The following is an 18,822-nucleotide window of genomic DNA, read 5'->3' on the forward strand; positions in this document are numbered from 1 at the left end:
ACGGGCCGCCTCATGATGTACGACCCACAGACATTGGATGTCACCGTGCTCCAAGCTAGGATGACGTCCCCAAATGGCGTCGACCGACCGGACACACCTCGTGGCTGCGTCTACCGGTCTGTGCAAGCTGCTAAGGCGCAGGACCAGAGGGGTCAACGTAGGCACATCCGAGCCTTTCGCCGACCTGCCTGGCTACCCGGATAACATGAGGCCGGACAAGGGAGGTTATTGGGTGGGGGGCTGGGCCTGGGGCATGCACAATACGTTCTTCGGTCAGTGTAGCATTTTGGGCCCTGTAGACATACTGTAGCTTACTATTGCAGGCCTAGGGCCCGGGGCCTGGCCCAGTCCTAGCTCCGCCCCTGTTGGGTGGGGTTGCACTGTGAGAAGAATGAGCTGCCCTTTAGTCGTGATAACCATCTTCTCATATCGAGGGTCGGTGCCAATGAGAAGATAATCGAGGAGATGAGAGGTCCAAAGAAAGTCAGGCTGACCAAGATCATGAAGAGAGATAATGGCAAACTCTACATGGGTTCAGTGGAGCTTCGTCACGTAGGCGTTGTTAAACGCAAGTAGAGAAGAGCAGATATAACATGGATTTTGGTTTTCCTGTTCCTTTTTTATTGGACTATAGTTACTGTTATCCATCTTTAAAACCTTTTCGTGGTACGGAGCTTTCCAAATTGGGACACCGTATTCATACTAGCATCAAAACCTCACGATGTCAAAAAAAGCATCAAAAAACATTGTGAAGGACTGCCTTTTAAATGAGTCACACAAAATAAATACACAGATTTTAATAAAAACTCAGTTATGTTCAAAACTCAGAGAAAAACTATCCAAATCGGGACAGTGTATTCATACTATCATCAAAATATTGTGAAGGATCGCCTTGTAAATTAGTCACGCAAAGTAAATAAACAGATTTAAATAACAAATCAGTTATCTTCAAAAGGACGAGAAAAAAGGAAGCCAGGTGGCGCCGCGCCAAGCGTCCAAAGTTCTAAGTTCTAAGTCACACGTAAGTTCAGGCGAGCGTACACAGTATTATGGAGTGCCCCAACTGTTTCGACACTAAGGGTCTTGACGCCGAGTATGCTGGATTGGAGACTGATTGCTTCTACTTCACACTTTTGTAGGGCTTCAAATGGATGACGCTATACATATTTTATGTATTTTTCCACATCGTATGCATGTATTAAGGGTTGTGCTTGACAAATGTAAATTTGTTCTTTCTTCCTTTTTTTAACTTTAGGGCATGCCTGTTTTCCAAGGCCCGACCTCCTAAAGATCCTTAAGGTCGGCATGATCAGGGACTACCACCACTGCCTACCTCAATACCAGAAAGGGTTTCTCTTTCAAGACAACTATCCATAACGAAAAAGGAACCTCTTTTGATTGTTCTAATTGGAGGGCATTGCCAAAACTTACAAATTTTAGGAAGGGATGATTATCCTCTCCGATTTTAGCAAATTTTCTGATTCTCATCACGATGACATCTTGGTGGACTTGAACAACATTTCAATGCTTCATCTCTGTAAGTTTCTTAAACATACTTTTTTGGACAGCTTCCTAGCGCCAAAAGCAACTCGGAAGATAGTTGACAACACTTATTATACTGTTGGCACCCCTCTTACTTGGGAGGATAATAATCATCTCATCTCCTTTGTTGATGGTATTGAGTGTCTTATGGACACTTACAATTCCATACAAATTGATGGACCATATGTGCCACTAATGCACGTCTTTAACAAGACCAACATTCAAAACAATACATGGTAAGAATTGTACCCAGTTACATCTTTTTCATGTACTCTTCATAAATTAAATATAGTGCTTACTATATGTTACTGTTGTGTTCTTGCAATAGAAGCTCCCAAGATGTGTTGTGCCTGAGGTGATGGATGGCTATGGTGAGATGACACTTATCTTCCATAACAAGAAAAATTTCAGAGACACATACTCGACTGCAGCCCTACCAGATGGATGCGTCCTAGTTAATGGGTGGAGGTGAATACCGAGGGAATGCAAACGGGAAATTGGAGCTAGGTTGATCTATGTGCTTCAGCATGGACATGCAGGGATTTTACACATCCAAAGAGAGGACTAGTTAGTAGTTATCAATCACTTTTTGAGACATAGTCCCTTTTGACTATCGAACATCCTTTTGGCTAAACCTAGTATGTACTGTTCCATGGCTAAATTATGTGATGCTTAGTCATGATACTATCTAGTGGATAAGGTAGCAAAATGCATGCATGTAAGGATGGGTATTAGTATAATATTGCAGCATATTGCAATTTCTAATGGGCATCAATGTAGTATGCATGTATTGTGTGCAAAACGTTGCAATGGCTACAAAATCTTCCGCTGCCGCATTATATTTTAATTGACGTGGGAGAGGCTACCAGTGGCATGTGAAAATATGCCCGCCACTGGTAAGGAATTTTCCGGTGGCAGACGTGTATTATTGCCCGTCACTGGTATAAGCATTACCAGTGGCGGGGCTAGCAGTGGCAGGAGGTCAATGGAGGACGCCCATCACAACAAAGCTCATCATTAATAGGCTTTTTGCGCCTGCCACTAGTATCCTGTTCTGCAGTAGTGTATGAAAACTGCCGCACAAAACGTGTTTATAAAAATTCCCCTATGCATTTTTTCATCTTTCACAAATAAAACGTCTCAAATAAACTATTAAATTTGTCCATGTTTAGGTGAAGTGGTCATGGAAGAATATCTTCGATGATTCTTCGTTGTATGAGGAAGACGACAATGATTTTGAGTTTGCGAGTGCCATCGTTGCCACCGACGAAGATTTTAGGAGGCCATGATGTGTTTCTCAGATAGGTCGATGATTGCTTCCTCAAGACCAAGTCATGGGTCATGATGGTCTTGTCAGGGATTCCTTTACGTTGAATGCAGTTTATCCCCCATACTCTTTTCAGCGTTGATAAAGGATGCATCGGTCTCGATTTACCACCATTGCAAAGCCTATGGAGAGACATGATGCTTGGTTTGCACCGAGAAGGAACACAGCGGGAGTAGAAAGTGAAAGTCCATTTTTGCATATAATAGCAGCCGTGTGAGTTCTTGCTTTTGGATGCCTAGTCATTGCCATTGATGGCTATGTTCGCATTGGTGAAGATCTCATCTCAGAGTGTGTGAGATGATTCTGCACAACTATTATCAAGATCTATGGACCAAAGTACTTGAAGGCTCCTGATACGTCTCCAACGTATCTATAATTTTTTATTGCTCCATGCTATATTATCTACTGTTTTGGATGTTTATGAGCTTTATTATACACTTTTATATCATTTTTTGGGACTAACCTATTAACCCAGAGCCCAGTGCCAGTTTCTGTTTTTACCTTGTTTTAGAATATCGCAGAAAAGGAAAACCAAACGGAGTCCAATTGACCTGAAACTTCACGGAACTTATTTTTGGATCAGAAAAAGCCCAGAAGACTTGGAGTGCACGTCAGGGGATCTACGAGGAAGCCACGAGGCAGGGGGCGCGCCCACCCCCTGGGCGCGCCCTCCACCCTCGTGGGCCCCTCATGGCCCCCCTGACGTATTTCTTCCGCCTATATATATTTCCATATACCCTAAAATGATCGGGGAGCACAATAGATCGGGAGTTCCGCCGCCAGAAGCCTCCGTAGCCACCGAAAGCCAATCTAGACCCGTTCCGGCACCCTACCGGAGGGGGAATCCCTCTCTGGTGGCCATATTCATCATCCTGATGCTCTCCATGACGAGGAGGGAGTAGTTTTCCCTCAGGGCTGAGGGTATGTACCAGTAGCTATGTGTTTGATATCTCTCTCTCTCTCTCTCTCTCTCTCGTGTTCTTGATTTGGCACGATCTTGATGTATCGCGAGCTTTGCTATTATAGTTGGATCTTATGTTTCTCCTCCCCCTCTACTCTCTTGTAATGGATTGAGTTTCCCCTTTGAAGTTATCTTATCGGATTGAGTCTTTAAAGGTTTGAGAACACTTGATGCATGTCTCGCCGTGCGTATCTGTGGTGACAATGGGATATCACGTAATTCACTTGATGTATGTTTTAGTGACCAACTTGCCGGTTTCGCCCATGAACCTATGCATAGGGTTTGGCACACGTTTTCGTCGCCATTCTCCGGTAGAAACTTTGGGGCACTCTTTGAGATTCTATGTGTTGGTTGAATAGATGAATCTGAGATTGTGTGACGCATATCATATAATCATACCCACGGATACTTGAGGTGACATTAGGGTTTTGGTTGATTTGTGTCTTAAGGTGTTATTATAGTACGAACTCTAGGGCTGTTTTTGACACTTATAGGAATAGTCCAACGGATTGATTGGAAAGAATAACTTTGAGGTGATTTCGTACCCTACCATAATCTCTTCGTTTGTTCTCTGCTATTAGTGACTTTGGAGTGACTCTTTGTTGCATGTTGAGGGATAGTTATGTGATCCAATTATGCTTTTATTGTTGAGGGAACTTGCACTAGCGAACGTATGAACCCTACGCCTTGTTTCAACGCATTGCAATACCGTTTACGCTCACTTTTATCATTAATTACCTTGCTGTTTTTATAATTTCAGATTACAAAACTATTATCTACTATCCATATACCACTTGTAGTCCCATCTCTTCGCCGAACTAGTGCACCTATACAATTTACCATTGTATTGGGTGTGTTGAGGACACAAGAGACTCTTTGTTATTTGGTTGCAGGGTTGCTCGAGAGAGACCATCTTCATCCTACGCCTCCTACGAATTGATAAACCTTAGGTCATCCACTTGAGGGAAATTTGCTACTGTCCTACAAACCTCTGCACTTGGAGGCCCAACAACGTCTACAAGAAGAAGGTTGTGTAGTAGACATCAACTCCCAATGAAGAAGATGTTGGGGATCGTAGCAGAAATTTAAAATTTTCTACGCATCACCAGGATCAATCTATGGAGTCATCTAGCAACGAGAGGGAGAGGAGTGCATCTACATACCCTTGTAGATCGCGAGCAGAAGCGTTCAAGAGAACGGGGTTGATGGAGTCGTACTCGACGTGATCCCAATCACCGATGATCCTAGCGCCGAACGGACGGCACCTCCGCGTTCAACACACGTACGGAGCGGAGACATCTCCCGCGCCTTGATCCAGCAAGGAGAAGGGAGAGGTTGAGGAAGAGAGCTCCAACAGCAGCATGACGGCGTGGTGGTGGTGGAGTGGCAGTACTCCGGCAGGGCTTCGCTAAGCTCTTAACGGAGGAGGAGAGGTGTTGGGGAGGGGAGGGGCTGCGCCTTTGATGTGTTGTGCAGCCCTCCCCTTGCCCCTATATTTATAGGGGAAGGAGGAATGGGGCCGGCCCCCTCTAGATGAGATCTAGAGGGGGGCGGGGCGGCCAAGGGGAGTGGCTTGCCCCCCAAGCAAGGGGGGCGCCCCCTCTAAGGTTTCCCCCCAACCCTAGGTGCATGGGCCCAAGGGGGGGATGTGCCCAGCCCTCCAAGGGCTGGTTCCCTTTCCTCTACGGTCCATGAGGCCCCCCGAGAGAGGTGGATCCTCCCGTTGGACCCCCGGAACCCCTCCGGTGGCCCCGGTATAATACCGCTATGCCCCCGAACCTTTCCGGTGACCGTATGACAACTTCCCATATATAAATCTTCACCTCCGGACCATTTCGGAACTCCTCGTGACGTCCGGGATCTCATCCGGGACTCCGAAAAACATTCGGTAATCACATACAAGTCTTCCTAATAACCCTAGCGTCATCGAACCTTAAGTGTGTAGACCCTACGGGTTCGGGAACCATGCAGACATGACCGAGACAACTCTCCGGCCAATAACCAATAGGGGGATCTGGATACCGATATTGGCTCCCACATCTTCCACGATGATCTCATCGGATGAACCACAATGTTGAGGATTCAAGCAATCCCGTATACAATTCCCTTTGTCAATCAGTACGTTACTTGCCCGAGATTCGATCGTCGGTATCCCAATACCTCGTTCAATCTCTATACCGGCAAGTCACTTTACTCATTCCGTAACACATCATCCGGTGACCAACCCTTAGTCACATTGAGCTCATTACGATGATGTCTTACCGAGTGGGCCCAGAGATACCTCTCCGTCATACGGAGTGACAAATCCCAGTCTCGATTCGTGCCAACCCAACAGACACTTTCGGAGATGCCCGTAGTGCACCTTTATAGTCACCCAGTTACGTTGTGATGTTTGGCACACCCAAAGTATTCCTACAGTATCCGAGAGTTGCACAATCTCATGGTCTAAGGAAAAGATACTTGACATTAGAAAAGCTTTAGCAGACGAACTACACGATCTTGCGATATGCTTAGGATTGGGTCTTGTCCATCACATCATTCTCCTAATTATGTGATCCCATTATCAATGACATCCAATGTCCATGGTCAGAAAACCGTAACCATCTATTGATCAACGAGCTAGTCAACTAGAGGCTCACTAGGGACATGTTGTGGTCTATGTATTCACACATGTATTACGATTTCCGGATATCACAATTATAGCATGAACATTAGAAAATTATCATGAACAAGGAAATATAATAATAACCATTTTATTATTGCCTCTATGGCATATTTCCAATAGTCTCCCACTTGCACTAGAGTCAATAATCTAGTTACATTGTGATGAATCGAACACCCATATAGTTCTAGTGTTGATCATGTTTTGCTCGAGGAAGAGGTTTAGTCAACGGATGTGTGACATTCAAGTCCGTATGCACTTTACAAATATCTATGTCTCCATTTTGAACATTTTCACGAATGGAGTTGAAGCGACGCTTGATATGCCCGGTCTTCCTGTGAAACCTGGGCTCCTTGGCAGGGGCAATAGCTCCAGTATTGTCACAGAAGAGAGTCATCGGGCCCGACACATTGGGAATAACTCCTAGGCCGGTAATGAACTCCTTTATCCAGATTGCTTCTTGTGCTGCCTCCGAGGCTGCCATGTACTCCACTTCACATGTAGATCCCGCCACGACGCTTTGCTTGCAACTGCACCAGCTGACTGCCCCACCATTCAAAATATACACGTATCCGGTTTGTGACTTAGAGTCATCCAGATCTATGTCGAAGCTAGCATCGACGTACCCTTTACGACGAGCTCTTCGTCACCTCCATAAATGAGAAACATATCCTTAGTCCTCTTCAGGTACTTCAGGATATTCTTGACCGCTGTCCAGCGTTCCATGCCGAGATTACTTTGGTACCTTCCTACCAAACTTACGGCAAGGTTTACATCAGGTCTGGTACACATCATGGCATACATGATAGACCCTATGGCCGAGGCATAGGGGACGACACTCATCTTTTCTCTATCTTCTGCCGTGTTCGGGCATTGAGCCGTGCTCAATCTCATACCTTGCAATACAGGCAAGAACCCCTTCTTGAACTGATTCATATTGAACTTCTTCAATATCTTGTTAAGGTACGTACTCTGTGAAATACCAATGAGGCGTCTCGATCTATCTCTATAGATCTTGATGCCTAATATATAAGCAGCTTCTCCAAGGTCCTTCATTGAAAAACACTTATTCAAGTAGGCCTTTATGCTTTCCAAGAATTCTATATCATTTCCCATCAATAGTATGTCATCCACATATAATATGAGAAATGCTATAGAGCTCCCACTCACTTTCTTGTAAACACAGGCTTCTCCATAAGTCTGCGTAAACCCAAATGCTTTGATCATCTCATCAAATTGAATGTTCCAACTCCGAGATGCTTGCACCAGACCATAGATTGAGCATTGGAGCTTGCACACCTTGTCAGCATTCTTAGGATCGACAAAACCTTCCGGCTGCATCATATACAATTCTTCCTTAAGGAAACCATTAAGGAATGCCGTTTTGACGTCCATTTGCCATATCTCATAATCATAGATGCGGCAATTGCTAACATAATTCGGACGGACTTCAGCTTCGCTACGGGTGAGAAAGTCTCATCGTAGTCAACCCCTTGAACTTGTCGATAACCCTTAGCGACAAGCCGAGCCTTATAGATGGTCACATTACCATCCGCGTCTGTCTTCTTAAAGATCCATTTATTTTCTATGGCTCGCCGATCATCGGGCAAGTCAGTCAAAGTCCATACTTCGTTTTCATACATGGATCCTATCTCGGATTTCATGGCTTCCAGCCATTTGTCGGAATCTGGGCCCGCCATTGCTTCTTCATAGTTCGAAGGTTCACCATTGTCTAACAACATGATTTCCAGGACAGGGTTGCCGTACCACTCTGGTGCGGAACGTGTCCTTGTGGACCTACGAAGTTCAGTAGCAACTTGATCTGAAGTTTCATGATCATCATCATTAAATTCCTCTCTTGTTGGTGCAGGCACCTAAGAAACATTTTCTTGAGCTGCGCCACTCTCCGGTTCAAGAGGCAATATTTCATCAAGTTCTAATTTCCTCCCACTCACTTCTTTCGAGAGAAACTCTTTCTCTAGAAAGGATCCATTCTTGGCAACAAAGATCTTGCCTTCGGATCTGAGGTAGAAGGTATACCCAATAGTTTCTTTAGGGTATCCTATGAAGACGCATTTTTCCGATTTGGGTTCGAGCTTTTCAGGTTGAAGTTTCTTGACATAAGCATCGCATCACCAAACTTCCAGAAACGATAGCTTAGGTTTCTTACCAAACCACAATTCATACGGTGTCGTCTCAATGGATTTCGACGGAGCCCTATTTAAAGTGAATGCGGTAGTCTCTATAGAATAACCCCAAAATGATAGCGGTAGATCGGTAAGAGACATCATAGATCGCACCATATCCAATAGGGTGCGATTACAACGTTCGGACACACCATTACGCTGAGGTGTTCCAGGCGGCGTCAGTTGTGAAACTATTCCACATTTCCTTAAGTGCGTGCCAAATTCGTGACTCAAATATTCTCCCCCACGATCTGATCGTAAGACATGATTTTCCTGTCACGTTAATTCTCAACCTCACTCTGAAATTCCTTGAACTTTTCAAAGGTCTCAGACTTGTGTTTCATTAAGTAGACATACCCATATCTACTCAAGTCATCAGTGAGGGTGAGAACATAACGATAGCCACCGCGAGCCTCAACACTCATTGGAGCGCACACATCAGTATGTATGATTTCCAATAAGTTGGTTGCTGGCTTCATTGTTCCGGAGAACGGAGTCTTGGTCATTTTGCCCATGAGGCATGGTTCGCACGTGTCAAATGATTCATAATCAAGAGACTCTAAAAGTCCATCTGCATGGAGTTTCTTCATGCGTTTGACACCAATGTGACCAAGGCGACAGTGCCACAAGTATGTGGGACTATCATTATCAACCTTACACCTTTTGGAATTCACACTATGAATATGTGTAACATCACATTCGAGATTAAATAAGAAATAAACCATTGACCAGCGGGGCATGACTGTTGGGGAACGCAGCAGAAATTCAAAATTTTCCTACGTGTCACCAAGATCTATCTATGGAGAGACCAACAACGAGGGGAAGGAGAGTGCATCTACATACCCTTGTAGATCGCTAGGCGGAAGCGTTCAAGTGAACGGCGTTGATGGAGTCATACTCGTCATGATCCAAATCACCGGAGATCCTAGCGCCGAACGGACGGCACCTCCGCATTCAACACACGTACACAGCCCGGTGACGTCTCCCATGCCTTGATCTAGCAAGGAGAGAGGGAGAGGTTGAGTAACACTCCATCCAGCAGCAGCACAATGGCGTGGTGGTGATGGAGGAGCGTGGTACTCCAGCAGGGCTTCGCCAAGCACCGCAAGTGATAAGGAGGGAGAAGGGTAGGGCTGCGCCAAGAAGGAGAGGAACTCGTGTGTATTGGGCAGCCCATACCTCAACTATATATAGGGGAAGGGGAGGGGCTGCACCCCCACCTAGGGTTCCCTCCCTAGGGGTGGCGGCAGCCCCCTAGATCCCATCTAGGGGCGGCCAAGGGGAGGGGAGAGGGGGAGGCGCACCAGGGTGGGCCTTCGGGCCCATCTGCCCTAGGGTTTGCCCCCTTCTCCTCTCCCTTGCGCCTTGGGCCTTGGTGGGGGGCGCACCAGCCCACCTGGGGCTGGTCCCCTCCCACACTGGGCCCATGCATCCTTCCGGGGCTTGTGGCCCCACTTGGTGGACCTCCGGGACCCTCCCGGTGCTCCCGGTACGTTACCGATAAAACCCGAAACTTTTCCGGTGACCAAAACAGGACTTCCCATATATGAATCTTTACCTCCGGACCATTCCAGAACTCCTCGTGATATCCGGGATCTCATACGGGACTCCGAACAACATTCGGTAACCACGGATATCTATTCCCTATAACCCTAGCGTCATCGAACCTTAAGTGTGTAGACCCTACGGGTTCGGGAGACATGCAGACATGACCGAGATGATTCTCTGGTCAATAACCAACAGCGGGATCTGGATACCCATGCTGGCTCCCACATGCTCCACGATGATCTCATCGGATGAACCACGATGTCAAGGACTTAATCAATCCCGTATACAATTCCCTTTGTCTAGCGGTATGATACTTGCCCGAGATTCGATTGTCGGTATCCTGATACCTTGTTCAATCTCGTTACTGGCAAGTCTCTTTACTCGTTCCGTAACACATCATCCCGTGATCAACTCCTTGGTCACATTGTGCACATTATGATGATGTCCTACCGAGTGGGCCCAGAGATACCTCTCCGTTTACACGGAGTGACAAATCCCAGTCTCGATTCGTGCCAACCCAACAGACACTTTCGGAGATACCTGTAGTGTACCTTTATAGCCACCCAGTTACGTTGTGATGTTTGGCACACCCAAAGCACTCCTACGGTATCCGGGAGTTGCTCAATCTCATGGTCTAAGGAAATGATACTTGACATTAGAAAAGCTTTAGCATACGAACTACATGATCTTGTGCTAGGCTTAGGATTGGGTCTTGTCCATCACATCATTCTCCTAATGATGTGATCCCATTATCAATTACATCTAATGTCCATGGTCAAGAAACAGTAACCATCTATTGATCAACGAGCTAGTCAACTAGAGGCTTACTAGGGACATGGTGTTGTCTATGTATCCACACATGTATATGAGTTTCCTATCAATACAATTCTAGCATGGATAATAAACGATTATCATGAACAAGGAAATATAATAATAATCAATTTATTATTGCCTCTAGGGCATATTTCCAACAGTCTCCCACTTGCACTAGAGTCAATAATCCAGTTCACATTGATATGTGATTAACACTCAAGGTCACATCCCCATGTGACTAACACCCAAAGAGTTTACTAGAGTCAATAATGTAGTTCACATTACCATGTGATTAACACTCGATGAGTTCTGGGTTTGATCATGTTATGCTTGTGAGAGATGTTATAGTCAACGGGTCTGAATCTTTCAGATCCGTGTGTGCTTTACAAATCTCTATGTCATCTCCTAGATGCAGCTACCACGTTCTATTTGGAGCTATCCCAAATAACTGTTCTACTATATGAATCCAGTTTACTACTCAGAATAATCTGGATTAGTGTCAAAGTTTGCATCGGCGTAACCCTTTACGACGAACTCTTTTTACCACCTCCATAATCGAGAAAATTCCTTAGTCCACTAGTTACTAAGGATAACTTTGACTGCTGTCCTGTGATCCATTCTTGGATCACTCTTGTACCCCTTGACTGACTCATGGCAAGGCACACTTCAGGTGCGGCACACAGCATAGCATACTATAGAGAGCCTATGACAAAAGCATAGGGGACGACCTTCGTCCTTCCTCTTTCTTCTGCCATGGTCGAGCTTTAAGTCTTAACTTCATACCTTACAACTCAGGCAAGAACTCCTTCTTTGACTGATCCATCTTGAACACCTTCAAGATCATGTCAAGATATGTGCTCATTTGAAAGTACCATTAAGCGTTTTGATCTATCCTTATAGATCTTGATGCTCAATGCTCAAGTAGCTTAATCCAGGCTTTCCATTGAAAAACACTTTTCAAATAACTCTGCATGCTTTCCAGAAATTCTACATCATTTTCAATCAACAATATGTTAAAAACATATACTCATCAGAAATTCTATAGTGCTCCCACTCACTTCTTTGGAAATACAAGTTTCTCATAAACTTTGTATACACCCAAAACTTTGATCATCTCCTCAAAGCATACATTCCAACTCTGAGATGCTTACTCCAGTCCTTAGAAGGATTGCTGGAGCTTTGCATACTTGTTAGCATCTTTCAGGATTGACAAAACCTTCCGGTTGTATCACATACAACCTTTCCTCAAAAATCGTCGAGGAAACAATGTTTTGACATCCTATCTGCAAGATTTCATAAATAATGCAGTAATTGCTAATATAATTCCAACAGACTCTTAGTATCGCTACGAGTGAGAAAGTCTCATCGTAGTCAACTCCTTGAACTTGTCGGAAAACATCTTAACGACAAGTCGAGCTTTCTTAATGGTGATACTTACCATCACTGTCCGTCTTCCTTTTAAAATCCATCTGTACTCAACAGCCTTACGACCATCGAGCCGTTCTGCCAAAGTCTACACTTTGTTTTCATACATGGATCCTCTCTCGGATTTTATGGCCTCGAGCCATTTATCGGAATCCGGGCCCACCATCCCTTCTCCATAGCTCGTAGGTTCATTGTTGTCTAGCAACATGACTTCCAAGACAGGATTATGTACCACTCTGAAGTAGTACGCATCCTTGTCATCCTACGAGGTTTGATAGTGACTTGATCTGAAGTTTCATGATCACTTTCATAAGCTTCCACTTCAATTGGTGTAGACGCCACAGGAACAACTCCCTGTGCCCTGCCACACACTAGTTGAAGAGACGGTTCAATAACCTCATCAAGTCTCCACCATCCTCCCACTCAATTATTTCGAGAGAAACTTTTCCTCGAGAAAGGACCTGATTCTAGAAACAATCCCTTATTGCTTTCGGATCTGAGACAGGAGGTATACCCAATTGTTTTGGGTGTCCTATGAAGATGCATTCATCCGCTTTGGGTTCGAGCTTATCAGCCTGAAACTTTTTCATATAAGCGTCGCAGCCCTAAACTTTTAACAAATGACAGCTTAGGTTTCTCTAAACCATAGTTCATACGGTGTCATCTCATCGGAATTACGTGGTGCCCTATTTAAAGTGAATGTGGCTGTCTCTAATGCCTAACCCATAAACTATCATGGTAATTTGATAAGAGACATCATGGTATGCATCATATCCAATAGGGTGCAGTTATGATGTTCGGACACACCATCATACTATGGTGTTTCAGGCTGTATTAGTTGTGAAACAATTTCCACAATGTCTTAATTCTGTGCCAAACTCGTAATTCAGATATTCATCTCTATGATCATATCATAGATATTTTATCCTCTTGTCACGACGATCTTTCAACTTCACCCTGAAATTACTTGAACCTTTCAATAATTCAGACTCGTGATTCATCAAGTAAATATACTCAACATCTACTCAAATCATCTGTGAAGTAAGAACATAACGATATCCACTACACGCCTCAGCACTCATTGGACTGCACACATCAAAATGTATTACTTCCAACAAGTTGCTTTCTAGTTCCATTTTACCGAAAACGAGGCTTTCAGTCATCTTGCCCATGTGGTATGATTTGCATGTCTCAAGTGATTCAAAATCAAGTGAGTCCAAACGGTCCATTTGCATGGAGTTTCTTCATGCATATACACCAATAGACATGGGTCGCATGTCTCAAACTTTTCAAAACGAGTGAGCCCAAAGATCCATCAACATGGAGATTCTTCATGCGCTTTATACCGATATGACTTACGTGGCAGTGCCACAAGTAGGTGGTACTATCATTACTATCTTATATCTTTTGGCATGAACATGTGTATCACTACGATCAAGATTCAATAAACCATTCATTTTAGGTGCAAGACCATTGAAGGTATTATTCAAATAAACAGAGTAACCATTATTCTCCTTAAATGAATAACCGTATTGTGATAGACATAATCCAATCATGTCTATGCTCAACGCAAACACCAATCTCGATGGTAGAGGGAGCGTGCGATGCTTGATCACATCAAGCTTGGGAAAAATCTTCCAACACATATCGCCAGCTCACCTTTAGCTAGTCTCCGTTTACTCCGCGGCCTTTTATTTCGAGTTTACTAACACTTAGCAACCGAACCGGTATCTAATACCATGGTGCTACTAGGAGTACTAGTAAAGTACACATTAACACAATGTATATCCAATATACTTCTATCGACCTTGCCAGCCTTCTCATCTACCAAGTATCTAGGGTAATTCTGCTCTAGTGGCTGTTCCCCTTATTACAGAAGCACTTAGTCTCGGGTTTGGGTTCAACCTTGGGTTTCTTCACTAGAGCAGCAGCTGATTTGCCGTTTCATGAAGTATCCCTTCTTGCCCTTGCCCTTCTTGAAACTAGTGGTTTCACCAACCATCAACAATTGATGCTCCTTCTTGATTTCTACTTTTGTAGTGTCAAACATCGCGAATATCTCAAGGATCATCATATATGTCCCTGATATATTATAGTTCATCACGAAGCTCTAGCAGCTTGGTGGTAATGACTTCGGAGAAACATCACTATCTCATCTGGAAGATCAACTCCCACTCGATTCAAATGATTGTTGTACTCAGACAATCTGAGCACAAGCTCAACAATTGAGCTTTTCTCCCTTAGTTTGCAGGCTAAGAAAAATCGTCGGAGGTCTTATACCTCTTTACGTGGGCATGAGCCTGAAATCCCAATTTCAGCCCTCGAAACATCTCATATGTTTCGCGACGTTTCAAAACGTCTTCGGTGCCTCAACTCTAAACCGTTTAACTGAACTATCACGTAGTTATCAAAATGTGTATGTCAGATGTTCGCAACATCCACAAACGACGTTCGAGGTTCAGCACACTGAGCGGTGCATTAAGGACATAAACCTTCTATGAAGCAATGAGGACAATCCTTAGTTTACGGACCTAGTCCGCATAATTGCTACTATCAACTTTAACTAAATTTTCTCTAGGAACATATCTAAACAGTAGAACTATAGTGTGAGCTACGACATAATTTGCAAAGTCCTCTTCACTATGTTCAGGATAATTAAGTTCATCTTATGAACTCCCACTCAGATAGACATCCCTTGTCGCGACCGGTTTTCCGGGTATAAATTTCCAGAAAATGGCCGTTGTGCTCACCAGCCCCAGGATTACTGATAGCTGATGAGGCACCAACTTGATACAGAAGTTCCAAGCAAAAATACAAAACATGTAGTACAAGACCATTCGGGTCTGTGAGTACAACAATTGGTTTCTAGTGGTCCATGGCGGAAGCGGTTTGTGAGTCATCAGTGTCTATGAGACTCCATTTCCCACAGGAACAGCTGACCAGGTTAACTCCTATCTTCGCGAGGCTGCTATCACCGTTGCTTAGGTCCCGAGGCTGTCATCGCCACGCTCCTCTCCAAGCAAGCAATCTGGCCAAGACAATAGCCAGGGACAAGCCAGTGAGTACTTTGAATGTACTCGCAAACATTAAGAACACATGTATAATATAATTCATCAACATATACAGAAATATTTTATGATCACATCGTCAGTCATAAATAAAATCTTGATGCATGCAAGCAGGTTATTTATATGCAACCGGAATATGCAATGACAGAATAGAAATAAAATGCACCGATCGGATGTCTGAAGCAACGTCTCGAAAGGATAGTAAAAGTGAGCATGCCTCAGTCGGGCGTCTTAGCGACACCACGTAAGGGGCTTATAAAGTAAATAAAATAACAAGCATGCCACAGTCGGGTGTCTGAGCGATGCCACATAAAGGGCTTATATGAAAATGAAATAACGAACATGCCACAGTCGGGCATCTGATGGATACCACATAAAGGGCTTATATGAAAGTGAAATAGCAAACATGCCACAGTCGGGCGTCTGAGCGACACCACATAAGGGGCTTATTTGAAACATAATCATAGTGAATATCCAGGAGGTGGTACCGTCCCAGGGATATTCCTTATTTCAAACAATGCAAACGGTTAGTCAATAATGATAACAATCATAACCATCATATATCACATGTCATCATCAATATTCGAGTTTAGTGGTTTCTCCTCCGAAGACCGACACTAAGAGCGACACTTGACCCATCCCAGACTGTAATTCTTAACCATGGACACGGCTATTCGAATAGGTTTAATATCTCTGCAGAGAGTGTACTCTTTACCCACGAGTAACGGATTCCTTTAGTCCATCGGACTAATTCCGTCTACGGTCTTTTAATTGAAACACACCTGACTTGCACACACCAGCTTTTACTCGTGTCTGGAATCACCCATGACACCTGTTAAGCAAAACTCTAAGTGGGGAGGCTACAACCTCGCGTAGCATGGGATCAAATTTCTATCACGCGCTCTAAGGGGTGCCCCCCTCTCGGTCCCAAGCGGATACACCCATGCCCCCGGACCAGGTGGCATGCCTACCGGCTACAACCGATATCTTCCACCATGGCCTCTCTGTACGGTGTGTGCCAAGACAAGGGTTAACAACTTACTGAACCATACCCCACCTACGGTAGGGACCAGTGGCAGTACGAAACAAGTATGGGGGTTACCGGAACAAGACTCGGTCTATGGCCGACTCAGGAGGCTTATGAGTTCCCTGCATGACATGTATATCAAATATATTTCAACCGACGAAATCACCACCCATTATACCTTACTATGCCATACCGGACATAACCGTCCCGACGGGGACCGGCGACAAGCTCACTCCTACCCAAGGCAGAGGCTTTCCCGGATTCCTTTCCGGCATGCATGCAAGGCACATGAGGATGCTTACCATCACAAGTATATTCATTTCCAACAGCGAGGAAATCACTAATATGCATTCATGCAAATGATCGCATCATCACATAAAATAACGAGTTCTCCGAAATAAGGTGGTGTTATAATCGTGTCAACCAACACATCAAAAATATTATGCCAGGGTTCAAGATGCTTGCCTTCATGGTGTGGAAAGGCAGGGTGCACTCCAAATCTTTTGAAAGCTTTCTTCTCTTCAAAAATCCTATTTTCAAAAATATGTAAATAACACATATTTCAAAAACAGTACAAAAAAGTTGTTTGGAAAATTTTCAAATAAATCTTAAAATAAACTAGACAGAATTTGAGAGATGTAGGAAAAAGAATCAATTCATTTGGAGTTATATTTAAAAAGTTATAGACAGTCAAAGCTCTGGTCAAAATCTATTTTTAAAAGAAAATCCAGAAAAGAAAACGGTTCGAATGGAATTACGCTTTCGCACAGAGGAGACGTACTTGAGCCTTTACGCCTCCACTTATCCAGCGTGGGCAGCGCGTGAGTCACTGACAGTGGGCCCGGGGGACCCACTGGTCAGGTTTGACCAGTCCACGCGCGCGCCGTTTCCTTCGACCGAACAAAGACAGTGCTCCGGCGATCGCCGCCGGCGAGCGGAGGCATCTCACGGGGGTCCAAGGACAGGGATGGATCCGCAAGGTCAAGGCGGTCCTTCCGGTGGTCTACTTGCCGGCGGGGACGGAGTGAGTCGTCGGCGGCGAGCTCCGCGGCGGCCGGTGGCTTCGGGAGTGTTGGCGGTTTGAACTCCGGTGGCTATCGATCGTGTTAGAGGTGCTGGACGGGTTCGCAAGGGTGAGAGGAGGAGGTTGGTGGCACTGGTTGGACTGGAGGGGCTCGGCTCGCGACGAATCGGACTGAAACATGGCGGCGGCCGAACCGGCCGGAGTCGGGGAAGACGACTTCCCTCCGACGATTGTGGGCTGAGGGGGTGCCATGGGGGTGGCCTGAGGTTGCCTGCATGCTTGAATGAGCTCGGGGGCCTCCTTATATAGCGCGACGAGGTCGGTTTGCGGCGGCCGGATAAGAACGACGGCGGACCGCCTTCCTGTAGTGGCAGGGCGTCGTGGCGGCGACAAGCGCTAGGGGACACGCTTGCGGATGAGCACGCACTGTTCCAGGAGGCAGGTGGCAAGCGCTGGCGGCTTGGGCAGCGCTGGCTAGCGCAGGAGCGGTCGGGCGGCGGTGGCGGCTAGCGGCTGGCCTGCCGGAGACGTGGCGAGAGCTGCGGGGCTGGTGGGTGCAGAAGGGGACACTGCGTGCTGGCTGCGGTCGGTCACGGACCGGATTGGGTGCGGGGGTGGGACGTGGCGACTCGGGCGCACGTGCGTGCCAAACGCACGCTCTGGGCGCACCCAGTGCACGCCCGGGACATGCTCGACGAAATGCCAGGGCAGCCTAGAGGGTTCCAAACCACAAGAGAGTTAGCAGAAAGGGGTTATAGGCTAGTGCAAATCCATGAGACATGCTGGATAGGTCAGGGGCTCAAGTTCACAATGTAAACTTGAAATCATGCCAAAACTGGCTATGCAACCAGGGTGTTTGACAAAATGCCAAAGGCACCTAGGCAGTTCTTGGAGTGGCCAAAACTTCCAGAGTGGGGTCTCTTTAGATGAATAAGAGGGTGGTGAGGTTAGTTTGTGAAAAGCACAAACTTGTTAGTGCAAGTTTTGCAAAACTACAATTCTGGACAGGAGATAAATGGCATTATTTCATGAACCAGAAATATTCAAATGGGTGCATCCTCCTAGACTTAGGGGTTTGGTAGGGCTGTCTACAATTAGGAGAAGGAACAAGGTCACTGGAGCAAAAATAAATAGGGTTGTAGTAGAAATCACAAGGCTGGACCAGAATGAAAATGAGGTTGATTCAATCAAAATTTTCAAATAACATCACTGGTTTTTTGCATAAAGTTGAATCATATG

The 18,822-nt window shown here is 45.3% G+C and overlaps 1 pseudogene; it reads left to right on the top strand.

Annotated features, from left to right (window-relative positions):
* Positions 1–576, top strand: part of LOC123059619 (protein STRICTOSIDINE SYNTHASE-LIKE 3-like) — a 1,593-nt pseudogene extending 1,017 nt beyond the window's left edge.
* Positions 577–18,822: the final 18,246 nt, after the last annotated feature.

Source organism: Triticum aestivum, chromosome 1A, assembly GCF_018294505.1.
Source record: "Triticum aestivum cultivar Chinese Spring chromosome 1A, IWGSC CS RefSeq v2.1, whole genome shotgun sequence".
In the NCBI taxonomy this organism is placed as follows: Eukaryota; Viridiplantae; Streptophyta; class Magnoliopsida; order Poales; family Poaceae; genus Triticum; species Triticum aestivum.